This window comes from Mesoplodon mirus (assembly GCF_964341445.2).
Source record: "Mesoplodon mirus genome assembly, chromosome: 17".
NCBI lineage: Eukaryota > Metazoa > Chordata > Mammalia > Artiodactyla > Ziphiidae > Mesoplodon > Mesoplodon mirus.
This window is the reverse complement of record NC_138993.1, coordinates 50,109,137-50,128,271: the sequence shown is the minus strand read 5'-3', so window position 1 is coordinate 50,128,271 and position 19,135 is coordinate 50,109,137.

Below are 19,135 nucleotides of genomic sequence, written 5' to 3'. Positions count from 1 at the left end.
GATCTTTTGTATTTCTGTAGTGTCAGTTGTTACTTCTCCTTTTTCATTTCTAATTCTATTGATTTGAGTCTTCTCCCTTTTTTTCTTGATGAGTCTGGCTAATGGTTTATCAATTTTGTTTATCTTCTCAAAGAACCAGCTTTTAGTTTTATTGATCTTTGCTATCGTTTCCTTCATTTCTTTTTCATTTATTTCTGATCTGATTTTTATGATTTCTTTCCTTCTGCTAACTTTGGGATGTTTTTGTTCTTCTTTCTCTAATTGCTTTAGGTGCAAGGTTAGGTTGTTTATTCGAGATGTTTCCTGTTTCTTAAGGTGGGATTGTATTGCTATAAACTTCCCTCTTAGAACTGCTTTTGCTGCATCCCATAGGTTTTGGGTCGTCATGTCTCCATTGTCATTTGTTTCTAGGTATTTTTTAATTTCCTCTTTGATTTCTTCAGTGATCACTTCGTTATTAAGTAGTGTATTGTTTAGCCTCCATGTGTTTGTATTTTTTACAGCTCTTTTCCTGTAATTGATATCTAATCTCATAGCATTGTGGTCGGAAAAGATACTTGATACAATTTCAATTTTCTTAAATTTACCAAGGCTTGATTTGTGACCCAAGATATGATCTATCCTGGAGAATGTTCCATGAGCACTTGAGAAAAAGTGTATTCTGTTGTTTTTGGATGGAATGTCCTATAAATATCAATTAAGTCCATCTTGTTTAATGTATCATTTAAAGCTTGTGTTTCCTTATTTATTTTCATTTTGGATGATCTGTCCATTGGTGAAAGTGGGGTGTTAAAGTCCCCTACTATGAGTGTGTTACTGTCGATTTCTCCTTTTATGGCTGTTAGTATTTGCCTTATGTATTGAGGTGCTCCTATGTTGGGTGCATAAATATTTACAATTGTTATATCTTCTTCTTGGATCGATCCCTTGATCATTATGTAGTGTCCTTCTTTGTCTCTTCTAGTAGTCCTTATTTTAAAGTCTATTTTGTCTGATATGAGAATTGCTACTCCAGCTTTCTTTTGGTTTCCATTTGCATGGAATATCTTTTTCCATCCCCTTACTTTCAGTCTGTATGTGTCTCTAGGTCTGAAGTGGGTCTCTTGTAGACAACATATAGATGGGTCTTGTTTTTGTATCCATTCAGCCACTCTGTGTCTTTTGGTGGGAGCATTTAGTCCATTTACATTTAAGGTAATTATCGATATGTATGTTCCTATTCCCATTTTCTTAATTGTTTTGGGTTCATTATTGTAGGTCTTTTACTTCTGTTGTGTTTCTTGCCTAGATAAGTTCCTTTAGCATTTGTTGTAAAGCTGGTTTGGTGGTGCTGAACTCTGTCAGCTTTTGCTTGTCTGTAAACGTTTTAATTTCTCCATCAAATCTGAATGAGATCCTTGCTGGGTAGAGTAGTCTTGGTTGCAGGTTTTTCTCCTTCATCACTTTAATTATGTCCTGCCACTCCCTTCTGGCTTGTAGAGTTTCTGCTGAGAGATCAGCTGTTAACCTGATGGGGATTCCCTTGTGTGTTATTTGTTGTTTTTGCCTTGCTGCTTTTAATATGATTTCTTTGTGTTTAATTTTGACAGTTTGATTAATATGTGTCTTTGCGTATTTCTCCTTGGATTTGTTCTGTATGGGACTCTCTGTGCCTCCTGGACTTGATTAACTATTTCCTATATTAGGGAAGTTTTCAACTATAATCTCTTCAAATATTTTCTCAGTCCCTTTCTTTTTCTCTTCTTCTTCTGGAACCCCTATAATTCGAATGTTGGTGCGTTTAATGTTGTCCCAGAGGTCTCTGAGACTGTCCTCTGTTCTTTTCATTCTTTTTTCTTTATTTTGCTCTGCAGCAGTTATTTCCACTATTTTATCTTCCACCTCACTTATCCGTTCTTCTGCCTCAGTTATTCTGCTATTGATCCCATCTAGAGTATTTTTTATTTCATGTATTGTGTTTTTAATCGATGCTTGATTCATCTTTAGTTCTTCTAGGTCCTTGTTAACTGTTTCTTGCATTTTGTCTATTCTATTTCCAAGATTTTGGATCTGGGAAATAGAATCTTGGATCATCTTTACCATCATTATTCTGAATTCTTTTTGAGGTAGACTGCCTATTACCTCTTCATTTGTTAGGTCTGGTGGGTTTTTATCTTGCTCCTTCTCCTGCTGTGTGTTTTTCTGTCTTCTCATTTTGCTTATGTTACTGTGTTTGGGGTCTCCTTTTTGCAGGCTGCAGGTTCGTAGTTCCTGTTGTTTTTGGTGTCTGTCCCCAGTGGCTAAGGTTGGTTTAGTGGGTTGTGTAGGCTTCCTAGTGGAGGGGACTAGTGCCTGTGTTCTGGTGGATGAGGCTGGATCTTGTCTTTCTGGTGGGCAGGTCCACGTCTGGTGGTGTGTTTTGGGGTGTCTGTGGACTTTTTATGATTTTAGGCCACCTCTCTGCTAATGGGTGGCGTTGTGTTCCTGTCTTGCTAGTTGTTTGGCTTAGGGTGTCCAGCACTGTAGCCTGCTGGTCGTTGAGTGAAGCTGGGTGCTGGTGTTGAGATGGAGATCTCTGGAAGATTTTCGCCGTTTGATATTATGTGGAGCTGGGAGGTCTCTTGTGGACCAGTGTCCTGAAGTTGGCTCTCCCACCTCAGAGGCACAGCACTGACTCCGGGCTCCTCAATTTGGGATGATGTGTTGTCTATTCATGTATTCCACAGATGCAGGGTACATCAAGTTGATTGTGGAGCTTTAATCCGCTGCTTCTGAGGCTGCTGGGAGAGGTTTCCCTTTCTCTTCTTTGTTCTCACAGCTCCTAGGTCTCAGCTTTGGATTTGGCCCCGCCTCTGCGTGTAGGTCGCCGGAGGGCGTCTGTTCTTCGCTCAGATAGGACAGGGTTAAAGGAGCAGCCTCTTCGGGGACTCTGGCTCACTCAGGCCGGGAGGGAGGGAGGGGCAGGGAGTGCGGGGCGAGCCTGCAGCGGCAGAGGTCGGCGTGACGTTGCACCAGCCCGAGGCGCGCCGTGCGTTCTCCCAGGGAAGCCGCCCCTGGATCCCGGGACCCCGGCAGTGGCGGGCTGCACAGGCTCCCGGAAGGGCGGTGTGGGCAGTGACCTGCGCTCGCACACAGGCTTCTTGGCGGCGGCAGCAGCAGCCCCAGCGTCCCACGCCTGTCACTGGGCTCCGCGCTTTCAGTCGCGACTCGCGCCCGTCCGTGGAGCCCCTTTAAGCAGCGCTCTTAATCCCCTCTCCTCGCGCACCAGGAAACCAAGAGGGAAGAAAAAGTCTCTTGCCTCTTCGGCAGCTCCAGAGTTTTCCCGGACTCCCTCCCAGCTAGCTGTGGCACATTAGCCCCCTTCAGGCTGAGTTCTCGCCACCAGCCCCAGTCCTCTCCCTGCGCTCTGACCGAAGCCCGAGCCTCAGCTTCCAGCGCTGCGTGCCCCGGCGGGCGAGCAGACAAGCCTCTCGGGCTGGTGAGTGCCGCTCGGCACCGATCCTCTGTGTGCGGATCTCTCCGCTTTGCCCTACCCAGGTATGTGGGGAGTTTCTTGCCTTTTGGGAGGTCTGGGGTCTTCTGCCAGCGTTCAGTAGGTGTTCTGTAGGAGTTGTTCCACGTGTAGCTGTATTTCTGGTGTATCCGTGGGGAGGAAGGTGATCTCCGCCTGTTTGTTTGATTTTTTTAATGGCATGTGGCAATGACCAGAATTGTACTGTAATCAAGATTTATATGTATACCAGATTTGCTTAATTTAGAAACAACTTTTTAGAACCTTAATGTCCATTAATTTTTTCTTATTAATATTCAACGTTCTGCTATTGTAGAAGTGGAAACAATTCTCGTTCTAGGCAATTAGAAATTACTGTCTCTGCAGTCACATGGAAGTTACACCAAAAGGAAAGGGTTTGTGTGTGACCTTTAGCTTAGGAACAGGCAGAGAAAGTGAATGGACTGGATGGTATGTTTCCTTAAAATTTTGACCAACCAAGAGCCAAAGAGTCATTTTCCTTCACACATACTCACGCTGTAGAAAGTGCTGTGTTTTAATAGCCAGTGTTTGTGGTGGGTTGACTGATAAGCATACCCCTTGAACCAGCATGTGACATGGGTACTTCTTTCTCCATTTTACAGATGAGGAAAGAAGTAAAGTGAAAAGGACATAAGAGTTAGAAAGTTGTAAAACTATGATTTAAGCCCAAACATTTAGACCCTAGAGCCTCATTGTCACATCCATGCTATATTGTGTTTCCCTTTTTATATCTTTAACGAAGCCAGGAGTAGAGTGCGGTGTGTGGGACATATGTCCTGGACACAAAATTCAAGGAGGCATCCAAAAAGTCAGAATGAACAGTATTTTGATGAACTTTTAAAAATAAATATACATGTAAAAATTCACAATGAATAAAATATCAAAAAAATTTTTAAAGATATAAATGTTTGAGGCAGGAAAATGTCCTATGACTTTTGACTCTAGGACATATGACCAGAGAAAGATTAGTCTTGTTTTTTAAAAAATTTGCTCTTCAACTAGAGCAAGGTTTCTCAATAGTGCCTCTATTGTAATTTGGTGCTGGAAAATTTTTGTGGTGGGTTGACCTGTGCATTATAAGATATTTAGCAACATCCCTGGCTTCTATTCATTGGATGATGAAAGCACCTTCTCCAACTGTGACAACTAACAGCGTCTCCAGACAATGCCAAATGTCCAGTAGGAGACAAAATCATCCCAGTTGACAACCACAGACCTAAGTGCATCTAATTTATTTTTGAACTGTTCAAAATAATGTTAAGCCTCTTTAAAACTGTGCAATGTTTTCATAACACATTCCTCCCAGAAATGTGGTAAAAGGCTTTATTAGAGATAGGTTTGTTTTGTACAAACACGCTAAGCCTATGTGACGAATTCATCTCAATCAAAAGTCCTTTGCTGGGCTTCCCTGGTGGCGCAGTGGTTGAGAGTCCGCCTGCCGATGCAGGGGACACGGGTTCGTGCCCCGGTCTGGGAAGATCCCACATGCCGCGGAGTGGCTAGGCCCGTGAGCCATGGCCGCTGGGCCTGCGCGTCCGGAGCCTGTACTCCGCAATGGGAGGGGCCACAACAGTGAGAGGCCCACGTACCACAAAAGAAAAAAAAAAAAAAAGTCCTTTGCTCATTGTAATTTTAAAAGTCCTCTCTAACTTAATTATTGGCTATTTGAAGAGGAAAGGAGAGCTCACGTGAGCTTAATTTTTCATAGCACTATTATTCCAACATTAGATAGTAATTAACTTTTACATCTTTCTTACCTCAGACAGCCTTGTAATTCATAGCTAAGATCCCAAGCCCTCTTGAAACAAATAAACCAACCAGATATATGCCAAGAAGGAGGAAAAGGACAAGGAGGGGGAAGAAAGGAGGAGGTGAAAGGGGAGGAAAACGAGAGGAAGAATAAGGGGCCTGAAGAGCCCAGGATAGGGCACAAGTGCATGTGATCATTCCTGCTGGTATAATGGAAAGAATCCATGTAGGTTTTGGAGCCTCACTGACCTTGCTTTGAATCTTGACTCTTCTTCCTAACTGTATGATGTTGGCTGAATTACTAACTTCTCTGTAACATGTGCTCAATAATTCAAGCTTCTCATGGGTTCTACAGAGATAAAAGCATCTAGAATTGTGCCAGAAAGAGAAAGGCAATACTTGTGAGTTTCCTATATATGTTGAGTTGATCTTTCCTCATCGGCTTCATAACAAATTTTCATACACTCCTGAAGCCAAGGAATGAGATGCAGGACAACATACTCTCTATGTAAAATTTCACTGCCACAAAATCATGTATGTGCCCACGAAGTCCATCTTGTTTCTGTTTGCTTGATCCTTATGTTACTCTGTAACACATCAGTTCCTAAGTAGGACAATTGTTCTGTTCCTCTAGGCCATTGAGATAAAGAGGACTGGTACCAAAAGGTAGTATTAGACTTCTGGCAATTGAGGGTTGGGGGGAGGGGGAGGGGGAGGGGGTGGAGGATGCCTCAATATCAGTGTCCACATTAAAGAAAGCTACCCCTAATTTATATAATGGATCCTCAGTGTGTATTCTTCCATCATATAAAAATTTAAATGTTAGGTAAATATTGGTCATAGAAATATCTGTCTGGTGTTTTTCACAATGAACGTCTCAATGGTCCATTTTTCCTTTTCCCCTATTGAGATACCATTGAGTTAAACGTATTCACAGACTGTCAATGAGAAACTGTCCCTTTTGTTTTGAGTCCATCCTTTGGCAGTGCTTGCTTACATACTTTTCATTTAATGTTAACTAGTATGATCTAAATTTTATTCAAAAATGTCTATCACTATCTTTCTGCTCATATCTTGATTTCCGCTCTTCTTTTTGCACTAAAAAATAGTGCAGTTGCAAGGTTTTCTATTTAATGATGTGCTTTTTAAAGGTAAAATATAATGCTATTTCCATGAATAAAGAGCCTTCCTAAGGACAGCTAAAACATCAAACAATTGAAATAATGCTATCTCTCCACTCCATTCAATGTCCTGTTAAATAACCTGTCGAACTCCTTCCAGTGAGCTCAAATTATTTACAAACGTTAAATTTTTAAAAAATATTTATCCAAGGAAGCCATAAATAACAAGTTCAATTTCCTTGAAGAGACAATGCATTTAACGAATCTGAAAAGTGTGGACAAGCTATTTTACTTGGGTTTATGCTACATAAGAGAAAGAGACCATAAAATTCAACATCAGAAAACTACTCTCCCAGCACAACTGGAGGAATTTTATTATTACAAATCAGAAAAAAACACTGTCCTGGGACTTCCCTGATGGCGCAGTCATTGGGAATCCACCTGCCAATGCAGGGGACATGGGTTCGAGCCCTGGTCTGGGAAGATCTCACATGTCACAGAGCAACTAAGCCCACGCACCACAACTACTTAGCCTGTGCTCAGGAGCCTGCGAGCCACAACTACTGAGCCTGCGTGCCACAACTAGTGAAGCCTGCGAGCCTAGAGCCCGTGCTCCACCACAAGAGAAGCCACCACAATGAGAAGCCCACGCACCTCAAGGAAGAGTAGCCCCCGCTCTCCACAACTAGAGAAAGCCCACATGCAGCAAAGAAGACCCAACGCAGCCAAAACTAACTAACTAAATAAATAAATAAATTTATTTATTTAAAAAAAGAAAAGAAAAGAAAAAAACACTGTCCTAGCACCTTAGATCAGTAACATGTGACCCAATAACAAAGGCAAGGATGGTATTACACACTGTCTGCTGCAGGCTGGGCAATCAGGGAAGCAGACTTTAAACTGGAGGTTAGCCTGGAGGATGATTATTAAAGGAGTCCTCCTGAGATTAGCATCTGCAGAAAGAAAGGGATGTAGAGGAGGCAGAATCTGGCAGAGGAAGATGTTGGGCTGTGATGCAGTCACAGGAAGGTCTTAGGCAACCACATGGGGAGCTTTGAATCAAGGATGGCTCTTCACAGATTTTAAGAATTCATGTGAGGAGGCTGAGCCTTTTCGTCTCCATGTCAAGGGGACATAACTTTGGGCAAATTAGTTCCTCTCAACTGAGGCAGTTCTGAAAAAGGTTGACAACTGTGAGCTGGATGCAGGTAGTCCACCCCGCAGCTGGAACAATACGTCCTTTGCTCCTGAAGGAGATCCTGGGTGGTATATCACAGCATCTACTACTACCGTACTGTTTTTCCTTTATAGTTTTGTCAAAGCCACTTTTTTTTTTTTTTTTTGGCTGCAGTGGATCTTCATTGCTTCATGTGGGCTTTTTCTAGTTGCGGTGAGCGGGGGCTACTCTTCGTTGTGGTGCGTGGGCTTCTCAACGTGGTGGCTTCTCTTGTTGTGGAGCATGGGCTCTAGGTGCGCAGGCTCAGTAGTTGTGGCACACGGGCTTACTTGCTCTGCAGCATGCGGGATCTTCCAGGACCAGGGATCGAACCCATGACCCCTACAATGGTGGGCAGATTCTTAACCACTGCACCACCAGGGAACTCCCCAAAGCCACTTTTTAAATAAACATCTTTATATAAGCCCTTTAAAACCATCATTAATATCTCTATGAAAGAAATGATAAAATAAGCTGCTTGAAAAACAAAGCCACAGCATAGAATTATATTTTTTGAAGGCTTCAGTGACTATAGGTATCATGCAGCCAACACATTTAACAGATGGAGAGACTGAGGTATCAGGAGGTAAAGGGCTTTTTCCTGAGTCACAACATTTGTTAGTTTAGACTCAGGGCTCTCTGCTCCACCATTATTTACCCAATACTGTCCTGTACATAGTGCTTCCCTTTTGCTCTATCATGAATCTATTTCCTAGAAATCCTAAATTACATGATCTAGACAAGTTAGGGGAAAAGTAACAAACATATGTACAAAAACCTTAAATGTTTGGAGGATAGAATGACCATATTTTTATGGTCAATCCCTAATAAATTCCCAACCTTTCCAAGATTACATCCATTCCTTCCTTCATCTTCCCTAATGAAGAGAGGTGTGTGGTAGAAGTTACCACTCTTGGTTTCCCTGAGGCGTCAGAGTCAGGAAAACTTCTAGAAGCACATTTATAATTTCTTGTGCATTGCCCCAATCTAGGGAAATCCACTGTGTGGCCATGCTGGAACTGTATTTAACTGGATTATTAGAAATGTAAGAAAACAGTAAGGATGGTCACACAATATTCCCTGTGGATTTAAACCCCTTATAAGATCTATTGCAGGAGTTGTTTCTGGGTATTGCATAAATGAATTACCCAGGACACCTAAGTATCTCTGCCAAAGAATGCATGGTAGCACCCCTTATCTCAGCCTAAGCAGTCAACCTAGTTCTACCTTTACATCTGGTTTCAGTCTCTGAAATCAAAACACTTAAGAAAAGAAATGGAGGTATAATAATTATATAATAATTATGGCCTAGCCTCCTCACCAAAGAGAAACCAAAAATTGAAAACAATTGCAGATCCCCCTGGAAGTATGAAATCCAGTCAATAGTATATTCACCATTAGTTGCCATAGAAGTTTCAGAATGAACCAGTGGGGAGATGGTAGAATGTTTATGGACTTGCCTTCTTGCTGCCTGGATTGTGTCCTATCAGCCATATTGAACTCACCAGCCCACATCTCCACTGCTGAATCCAGTAACAGTGTATGCTGATAACCAGAAGGTCAAGATACTGCTGTCCCTGCTGGATAGAGAGTGCAATATCTCTTGTGCAGACAAATATGCAGCTGTCAGTGATGGTAATGTTGGGCCTGATATTGTCCACTGCAGATGATACCAACTAGCCAAAGGTGGAGCCAGGACCCATTCACAACAGAGACCCTGACCAGTTACAACATACAGAGCAGTTGGGAAAGATACGTAAAGTGTGACTCTCTAATTTCTGTTTTTCCCTTAGAAAGTTGAGTGCCACAGGTCTGTGGCAATGTTTAGCCTTTTAAAAATATGCATATATTCTGAATCATTTTGCCTAAGAAAGCTTAAATGTGGTGTGAAAAATGTGAGTTAAAGGTGCTAGCCCAGTCAAAACTCATTTAAGAAAGAGATCCATGGTTAATTCTAAGGCCAGGGTCAGCCTACCTAAATGGATAGGTCAATTGGATTTTTCATATTGAATGATGAGGTAATTTTTATACCACCATCCAAGGTCAAAGACCAATATGCAAGATGTCCAAATAGTGTGCTGAGGTTGGCAGACTGAGTGCATAGGAATCACTTAAATTTTAGCTCCACGAACTCAGTCACTTCTACTAATTTAATTACAAGGTCTTCCTTGGTGGGTGACAGTTTTATACACACTCACCATTAGCACATTGCATGTATTCTATTTCTATTTGGTGAGGCTTGTTTCTGGAAGTAAGAGAAGTTAAAGTAAATGCATCTATTTCTGACACTGCATTCACCAGTGACTCTTTCTACAAGCCAGACTCAAGTGGGTCCCAAACTCTTGCGTTTCATCACATCAAGTCAGCAGCTATGCTGCTAATTAAATCTTCAAATGAGAGTGAAGAAAGGAAGTCTCAAAACTGATCACTAGTATCCCCCAGCCATGTCTCTGGTGGCTAGATTAGGAGAAAGCTGAGCCAATTTATACTTTACAGTCTTTAAATTCAAACTGTTTGTGATCATTGACTCACGAGTGGAAGGAGACAAGCATTTTAGTACTGACATCTTGATTCCCATGGAGCCTAAGACCAAATGCTAACATTTCATCTTGGATTTGAGGCGGCCTGTTGCTGTGCAAATACAATCGGAATATTAAATCCTGACTTCTCTGCAGTAGTGCATCAAAGTCTCATGTCTACTTCAGTGCTTCATAAGGCTAAAATATAAATATTAGGATGTGTTTCAAAGTGTAAAAGAAGCACATTCTGCATTCTAGATTTTATTCCCAATTCTAACCCCAAACTCTCCTCTGACTTCAGAAACTCAGTTTTTACCTGCAAAATGAGGAAGCAGGATCATATGATAAGCAGGACTCCTGACCTCTAAGTAATTCAGCAATTCTATAGAGATGAGTCAATAGCGAAGGTTTGTATAAAGATCTACAAAGGATCATTGTGGATTTACAAAAAATATATATCTTTACACATATCCAGTAATGCAAAGAAAATTGTGTCCCCTTTGCATCTAAAATAAATTCTTAAATTATAATACATATTTTAAGTTAATTTCCTATTCAAATTTATCATAGAATCCTTTACTGTATTATACAGAAGCTTATTCACACCAAGATTTACTCATCTGTAGGGTCTGAAAGGATAATCCTATAGCTTATCCCTATCATTTCAGGGTTTGAAGTGGAAGCAGGAAGAGGAGGCCAAGAAAAATTCAGTTCTAATTCTCTTCACCCTTCTACTCCTCTTCCTCTCTTTCTTTATTTTCTTCTTCTTCTTCACCTTATCTCTGATAGAAAAGAGAAATAGTGTAAATTGGGTGGGTGGCATGAACAATGGAAAGAGAAAAGGGAAAAGGAGGCAGAGAAAGAGAGTACAGAATAGCTGTGGGGCTTCCCTGGTGGCCCAGTGGTTGAGAGTCCCCCTGCCAATGCATGGGTTCGAGCCCTGGTCTGGGAAGATCCCACATGCTGCAGAGCAGCTGGGCCCGTGAGCCACAACTACTGAGCCTGTGCGTCTGGAGCCTGTGCTCCACAACAAGAGAGGCCACGATAGTGAGAGGCCCGTGCACTGCAATGAGGAGTGGCCCCTGCTCGCCGCAAGTAGAGAAAGCCCTCGCACAGAAACGAAGACCCAACACAGCCAAAAAAAAAAAAAAAAAAAAGAATAGCTGTGCAAAGTATTTAGAAATCATGCTCATCTTTGCAGCAGGAATGCAATGAAGTTAAATACAAGCCAAATGTAACTGGAAAACTCTTCTTCCTTGTGTCATACTACCTAGATAGTCCTGTGTATGGAAAGCTAGCAAGAACAGTAGATACCAAAATTGTGTCAAAGAGGACTAAACACAGCTTCTCGTTGTGTGTTTGTTCTCTCTTCACGCTATGTAATATGGTCCTTTGTTCTACATGGCTGATATTGAAACAAGAGATTCACAAGTGATTAGTAAATATGCTTCATAAGGCAGGGTATCTCCAAAACAAGACAAAGTAAAAAAATAACTCTGTGAAACCGAATTGAATGAGAAGATAAACGAAGGAAGCATTGTGTGAAAATCTTCCATTCGTGCACATCACGTAAACAATGTTTACGGTGAACAGAACATTCTCTGGCAGTCTCAGATCACACATGCATTTATCATGCTTAAAAGGAAAGTGTGTATTTCTGGTTTTAAGTGATCAGTCCCCAACACAGACTCTCCCAGTTTTTATTGAAAATACGTATATGCAGAGGATGACAGCAATAACATCAACACAAACACGCACACATGCATGTACACAAACACCACCATTAGGTAGGATTTTCATGCAATGTATGATCAGAGTATGGAAGGAATTTCTATTGACAACAAGATCAACTTAAATCAATTGACACCGTCAGAGAGTGAATTATCCCTTCTACACTGCCAGCAACATAATTCACTATTCATGTAAAAGTAAATAGCTAGATCCTGCATTCTTCATCCACTCAAGACTCACGCTAATCAAAACGCTGGTCAGCTGTTGCTACTACTGTTAGTACTGTTTTTGCGATTCCAGCATTTTGGAACCCCTCATCTGTATCTCTCATCAGTAACTGCATTCAGATGATGAATCCTGGTAGATATACCTCATGAAGTCAAGGCTATAGATGAAAGTAGAGGCAAGAAGGCAAGAGAGTTTAAGAGTAAACTTTTCTATGTGCACTATATACTCATAGTGACGGAGAATCAGACCATGAGAATGGGAGAAGCGCTCCTGTAGGTATACCAGATCTCCACTGGAGGGAGAATAAAACACACATGCACAAACAAAACTGCTTCATAGTGGGAACTGGCTTGGAACCCTGCACATCCATTTATCTTATGATTCAGTATGACAGTCTTTTAAGTAAATAGAGACTGGGGCCAAAAACAATCTATGGTTTCTGTTTTTAGAGCACGCCAAATCTACATACAATCCTACTTATTTAAGGATGTATAGAGAGACAGAGAGAATAAAATAAGGCCTATAGAACAAATTCCTTCAGTAAAAAGGGAACAGAAAACCCATCCTTTAGAATCAGAGATCCCACAAGCCATGCAGTGTGGTCAAAAAAAATAAAGAAAAAAAGAAGATATTTAGAGAAAAAAGCTGTAGAGTTTGATGTCTACCTTAGAAAGCAAGAAGACATGATGACTTCAATGCAATATAGATAGAAAATTATATGGAAATAACAAGCTGAAATGAAAATATGAGATTTAGAGAGAGAAAAGTAAGATAAGGAAGAGTTAAAAAGAGAAATAATAATATGATATATTTAATTTAAAGTTGCAACGACATCAAGGAAAACTAAATACATAAATCAAAGGAATAACCTGAAAAACTATTACTAAAAGCAAATAAGAAGAGCAGGGAAAGGAAAAAGCTGTATAAGGTCATTCTTCTGAGGAGGGCTGAGAGGGGTGAGAATATGGACATGGTTGGTGAGAAATATTGAAAGACTTAGTTAAAAAAACATATAAATTGGAAAAATTTAAGATCTAAAACAGGATCATAACTTTCCAGGTGAAATCAATAAAAAGAGGTGATGCCTTACCAGGAAAAAGAACACATCTATAAAAAACAAATTCTACAAGCTCCAGGCAGACAATCGGGCTCCTTACAAAAACAAAACCTCAGACTTCTCCTCTATCAGAAAGGAGAGAGTAGAAACATGGCGAAAATCCTTTGAGAAAATGAGTTGGGACAGAGGAAATACTTGCACATTCAGATTGTCTTTCATTAGTAAAAGATTCTCAAGTACATAAAGACTCTAAAAACACCATCATAAATCTTTGTTCGAAACCAGAGATTTAATCCTATTCCAGATGTCTGAGAGGTAAGACAAATTTAAGAACTCAAAGATACAGAAAGTTTTAGAATACTTAAGAATTATTATTATTTCTATGCACAATAATAGCAGTTAACACTTCTTGGGTGCTCAGTTTGTATCCAGTACTTGATGTAAATTATCTCATTTTTACAATTACCTTTGATATAAACACAATTCTCTCTCTCTATTTACAGTTAGGTACACTGAGGCTTAGAGGCAACAAACATTCTCCCCAAGATTGCTACAGGTTACAATGTCTTGTGTGAATTTAGGCTCACAATTGTAATCGTGACACTAAAACATTTCCTTACTGTGTTTGAATGACTACATTAAGTTTAGATTAATTAATTGTAGCCTGGTGTTGAAACGTGGTTCAGCTGTTTCTATTTTTACTCCTTTGCTAGTCCCCAACAAAGTGTTTTCCTTTGTATGCATCACATGCATGGTCCATACGTCTACTGTCATGTACAACTCCTTTAAACAGTAAAGAAGATACTGTTCTTTTCCCAAACCTACTAACCTATATATAGCACTTATGAAGTGACAGGCACTCTTCTAAGCAGTTCACGCATATTGACTCACCTACCCCCATTTTACCAATGCAGACACGAAGCACAGGGTAAATATCTCATCCAAGGTCACTCAGCTACCAAGTGGCAGAGCCTGGATTTCATCTTAAGCTCTATGTAATATTGCTTTCATTAAAATTGTTGGGACACTAAGAGAAATTTTCTTAACAAAGTCAGATTGTGTAGAGAATTATCATTTTCATTTCCAAGGAAACTGAGAAAACACTTGTCATGTTTTTAAATCGTATGTGTTGAATAATGTGATTCCTTGTTTCTGTGCATCAAGAAAAACTAATAAATCAACCTAATCATAGAAATATCCTCTCTCAACAAGTCCCAGTGGATATTTTCTTCCATCAAAAATGTCCCTCTGATAACTATCCTTCACAATCAGAATATAAAAGATGATGTCCACAGGCAGAGGAAAAAAAAAAAAAAGAAAATCAGAAACACTTTAAAATGTTTAGAGGTTATATCTGTTCATAGAATTCTGGATGTTTTCTTCTTTATCCTGTCTGTGTTTTTCAAATTTTATAGCTTCCCCCTAAATTCCTATAAACCTATGCATGTAATATATAAACACAGCTGGGTAAAAAATGATTCATAGAAATACTGAAAAGAAAGGTAGCAAAGTTAGTGTTTATTCCCAGATGGTAAGGTTATAGATGAGTTTTTCTTTAATTATATTTTTTCCTGAATTGTTCAAATTATTCATAATCAGAATATCTTTTTATGGAAAGAATATCTTTTGATGGAAATCCTTATTTTTAATAAAAATAATTGCAGCCTGTCATCACAAAAATTTATGCACGGTGGGTAATTTTCAGTAGAACAGCCTTCACATGTGCCCACTTTTAGAAGCTGCTATAGCTCTGCCGTGTGTCATAGCAGCCTTGGGTTTGCTTCCAAGTTTCTGCCATTAATCCAGACAGTAAACACTTTTACGGTGTCAAACCTCCTAGTACGCTAAACCACATTAGAAAATTCTCAAGGGTTTTCAAATTGCAAATGTGGCATATTTTGGTTGAATTCTATTTAAATTGTCTTTCTCACATATAATCTTAACTTTGTTTTTTACAAAGGAAAATAATTTATCAAAGCAGATACTGAATATTACATATTTATTTATGTATGTAAAATATTTATTTAAATGTCAAAACTACCTAGAGTGAAGCAGTTGCTATAGTCTATATTATTAATTCTGAGTAATTTACTAAATCCACAGTAACAGAGAAATACAGATTCATTTGAGTTATGAGGATTAAAATTATTTTAAAAATTATTCTTAGGTGGCAAGCACAGAGCTAAGGGAAGAGAAACACTTTATCTGCCAGAATTCTATTAAGTGAAAAAAATAAACTCATTCTTCTTTAATATTAATGAAAGTGAGTGAAGGAGTACACATACATATTCTAAACAATTCTAAATGCTAATATGCTATTTATTTAGGAAATTCCAGAAAGGATATTCAAATATTTGCGTTGAATAAAATATCAAACATACCTTTAATCATGCACTAGTAAACATTGGCTTCTCCTCCTTTATCTTATCTCACAATCATTACTTAGTAGCTCAGAAATAATATCCTAGGGTATATTCTTTCATAACCCAGAATGTAGTAATCAGTTTGGCATTAAATAGAAGTCTTGAGATGAGGAATCATCTAAATTTAGTTTCAAAGACAGTGCAAATCCAAGTGTAATCATCATCAGTACTGAAGCAACTGGCATAAGCTCGCCTTACATATTGTGAGTGATCTCACACATGACATACAGTCTGTGGATAAGGCAATCTACATAATTTTGCTCTAACACAAACCAAGGTAAAAATTAGTGCATTGAGATTTTGAGATTAGACGATGCCTTGAATCTTCATAATGAATTTGGATGTTAGGAAGAAAAATAAAGGCAGGGGAGAGAGACCAGAGTGGAAAAAGGTAGTGGTCTGATGACTGACATAATAATATTTATTTGATACAACTCTTTATTGATTGATTTGTCTATTTTAAAATATTTTGGAAGCATCGAGTATGTGTTAGGAACAGGGGATGCAAATATAAGCAGGGCAGCCAGGCTGCCGGTCCCAAAGCAATTCAAAATGTTCTACCTAGCATAAAAGACAAGCCCTAGTTCCTTACTCCCATTACTTATACCTAAAACTGGAAATTGCTAATTAAAGGTAGGGCACCTAGTTCTCTTGAGATGCCCTTAAAACCAAGGTCCTTCAGAAGTGTCCTTGTAAGCAAACTAAGGAATGTTTTATTCCAGTTACAGCTCTTTTTAGGCTGCAGCTCTCTTTAAAGAAAATTGTTCAAAAAAAGGAGAAGTGGTGGGAGGAAACTTTGGGAGGTGATGGATAAGTTTATGACACTGATAGTGATAACGGTTTCATGGGTGTATACTTTTCTCCAAACACATCAAGTTATATACATTAAATATCTACAGTTCTTTGTATGTCAATCATACCTCAATTAAAGTAGTTAAAAAAAGAAAGGAAGAAAGAAATAAAATTTTTCTGACACTTTCATATGGTGCAGTTCAGTGATTTCAAAATGTATTAAAGGGCCTCCCTGGTGGCGCAGTGGTTGAGAGTCCGCCTGCCGATGCAGGGGATGCGGGTTCGTGCCCCGGTCTGGGAGGATCCCATATGCCGCGGAGCGGCTGGGCCCGTGAGCCATGGCCGCTGGGCCTGCGCGTCCGGAGCCTGTGCTCCGCAACGGGAGAGGCCACAACAGTGAGAGGCCCGCGTACCGCAAAAAGAAAAAAAAAAAAAATGTATTAAAAATGTTTTTAAAAATTCACCGGAAGTCATGGCTTCCTTACCTGTTCCGTGTTCTTCCTCCAGTTCATTCTCCCTATTGTCAGCTCCAGGTTCACCTTCCAAACTAGCATGTCTGATAATATAGATTACTTTTAAAACCATACAGAATCACCCACTACATTCAAATCCATTTGGTTTCTATTTACTTTTGTACCTGTGCATCCTGAATACTCCATATGTGGGTGCCACTTGCCCTCCCGCAATCCACCAGCAGTCTTTGCACAGATATTATCTTCCTCTGATGTCATCTCTTTCTGTATTTATCCACAGCCTATTACCCTCGGGCCACCTTCTCCAAGAAATCTTCTCTGACCCACAAAACAGCATTAACTCCTCTTTTTAATTCCCTGAGACATGATTTGGCCCTTCCTTCCTTCTTTCCTCCTTCTCTTCCACAAAATCCATTTCACTTAGAATAAATTCAAATTCCTTACCATAACTTTAGATGATTGAACCCTGATTCAATAACTTTACATGACTGAAGTGTAAACTATGACTTGCTTCTAACCAATAGAATCTAGCAAAGATAATAAGACAGTCACTCCATAATTACATTACATTGTATAAGACTCCATCATAGCAGACTGGAGTGAGAGATGCTCTTGCTGTCCTTGAAGAAGTCAGGTGCCATGTAATGAGAGAGCCTGTGAGAAGGTGTATGGCAGGGAACTTTGGGTAACATCTAGGAGCTGAGAGTGGCCGCTAGCAGTTAGAAAATGAGGACCTCAGTCCTACAAGCACAGGGAACTGAAATCTGCCAACAACCATGTGAGTTGAGCTCCAGAAGGAAAACACTGGTCAACAGCATGAGTGCAGCCTTGTAAGACTAAGACCCTGAGCCAAAGACCCAGTTAAGCAACGTCCAGACTCCTAATCCATGGAAACTGTGAATTAGATAATAAATACACATTGTTTAAGCCACTAATTGTATGGCAATTTGTTTTACAGCATAGAAAATGAATATAATCTCTTACCTACATCTCTACCATTTTTCCTGATCTGCTCCCCTTATATCACTTTGATCGGGACACTCAGGCCCTCACTTTAGGAATTTTGCACATTTAGATCCCTCTGGAACACTTTGTCCTCATACGTCCTGTGGTTGGCTCCATCTCAGTTTATGTCTTCCTCTTGAGTGACACTTCATCAGCTTGTCTGCATATCCTGTCTCAAATGGATGCTCCCTCTCCACATTATGGTTTAGAATTAAACTTGCTTCTTTTATGGCATTCATAAAAATGTATTATAATCTGAATACTTATTTACTGAAATACTTATTTCTAGATCCTCCACTAGAATACAACTTTGTTGAAAGAAACCGTATGTGTCGTACTATTGCATATCCAGAGTCTAACTTGGCATACAGTGAGTTGTCAAAAAATATGTGCCAATTGGATGAGTAACAGAAGAGGTAAGATCATGCAGATTCTTACAGGTAATGGTAAAAAGTTTGCATTTAAGCTCGGGTGGACATGATTCAATGTACTTTTTAAGACACATACTCTGGTGTTCTATAGAGTTGATAATTGCAGTAGTGATAAGATACATTTAGATTTATTATTTTGGAGATAGAATCAATGAGATATGATGATGGGTTAAATATAGAGAATGAAGGAATAAGAAGAATTTATTCATGTATGAATGAAAGCGGTAGGTGGCTATGTAGGTGGGTAGGTAGATGGAGGATGCTAGGGAATAGCAGGGGTGAATGATGAAAAATACAGTTCACTGGATTTGGTGACTGTTTTTGAAGCAGAAAATGGGAGAAAGCAGGTAAATTAATCTTCCAGGTTTATAAATTGGGTCCCTGGGAGGTTAAGGGTCCATTCACTAAAACTCAGGGAACAGGAAGAGGATGAATCACTGTCTCCCTGTTTTGCACAGAGATATTTATGTATATACTTTTACAACTATTGCATGAATTGTTAGAGAGTTATAATCATTAGCTCCTAGAACAGTGCTTTGTAAACAATAAATGTCAGAAATCGTAGCAGTATTTTTTTGGATCTGTCTCCTAAAACAAAGGAAATAAAAGCAAATATAAACAAATTGGACCTAATTAAACTTAAAAGCTTTTGCACAGCAAAGGAAATCATAATCAAAACGAAAAGACAACCTATGGACTGGAAGAAAATATTTGCAAATGCTATGACCAATAAGGGGTTAACATCCAACATATATAAATAGCTCATACAACTAATATCAAAAAAAACAAACAACCTAATTTAAAAATGGGCAGAAGAACTGAATAGACATTTTTCCACAGAGGAAATGCAGATGGCCAACAGGCACATGAAAATTTGCT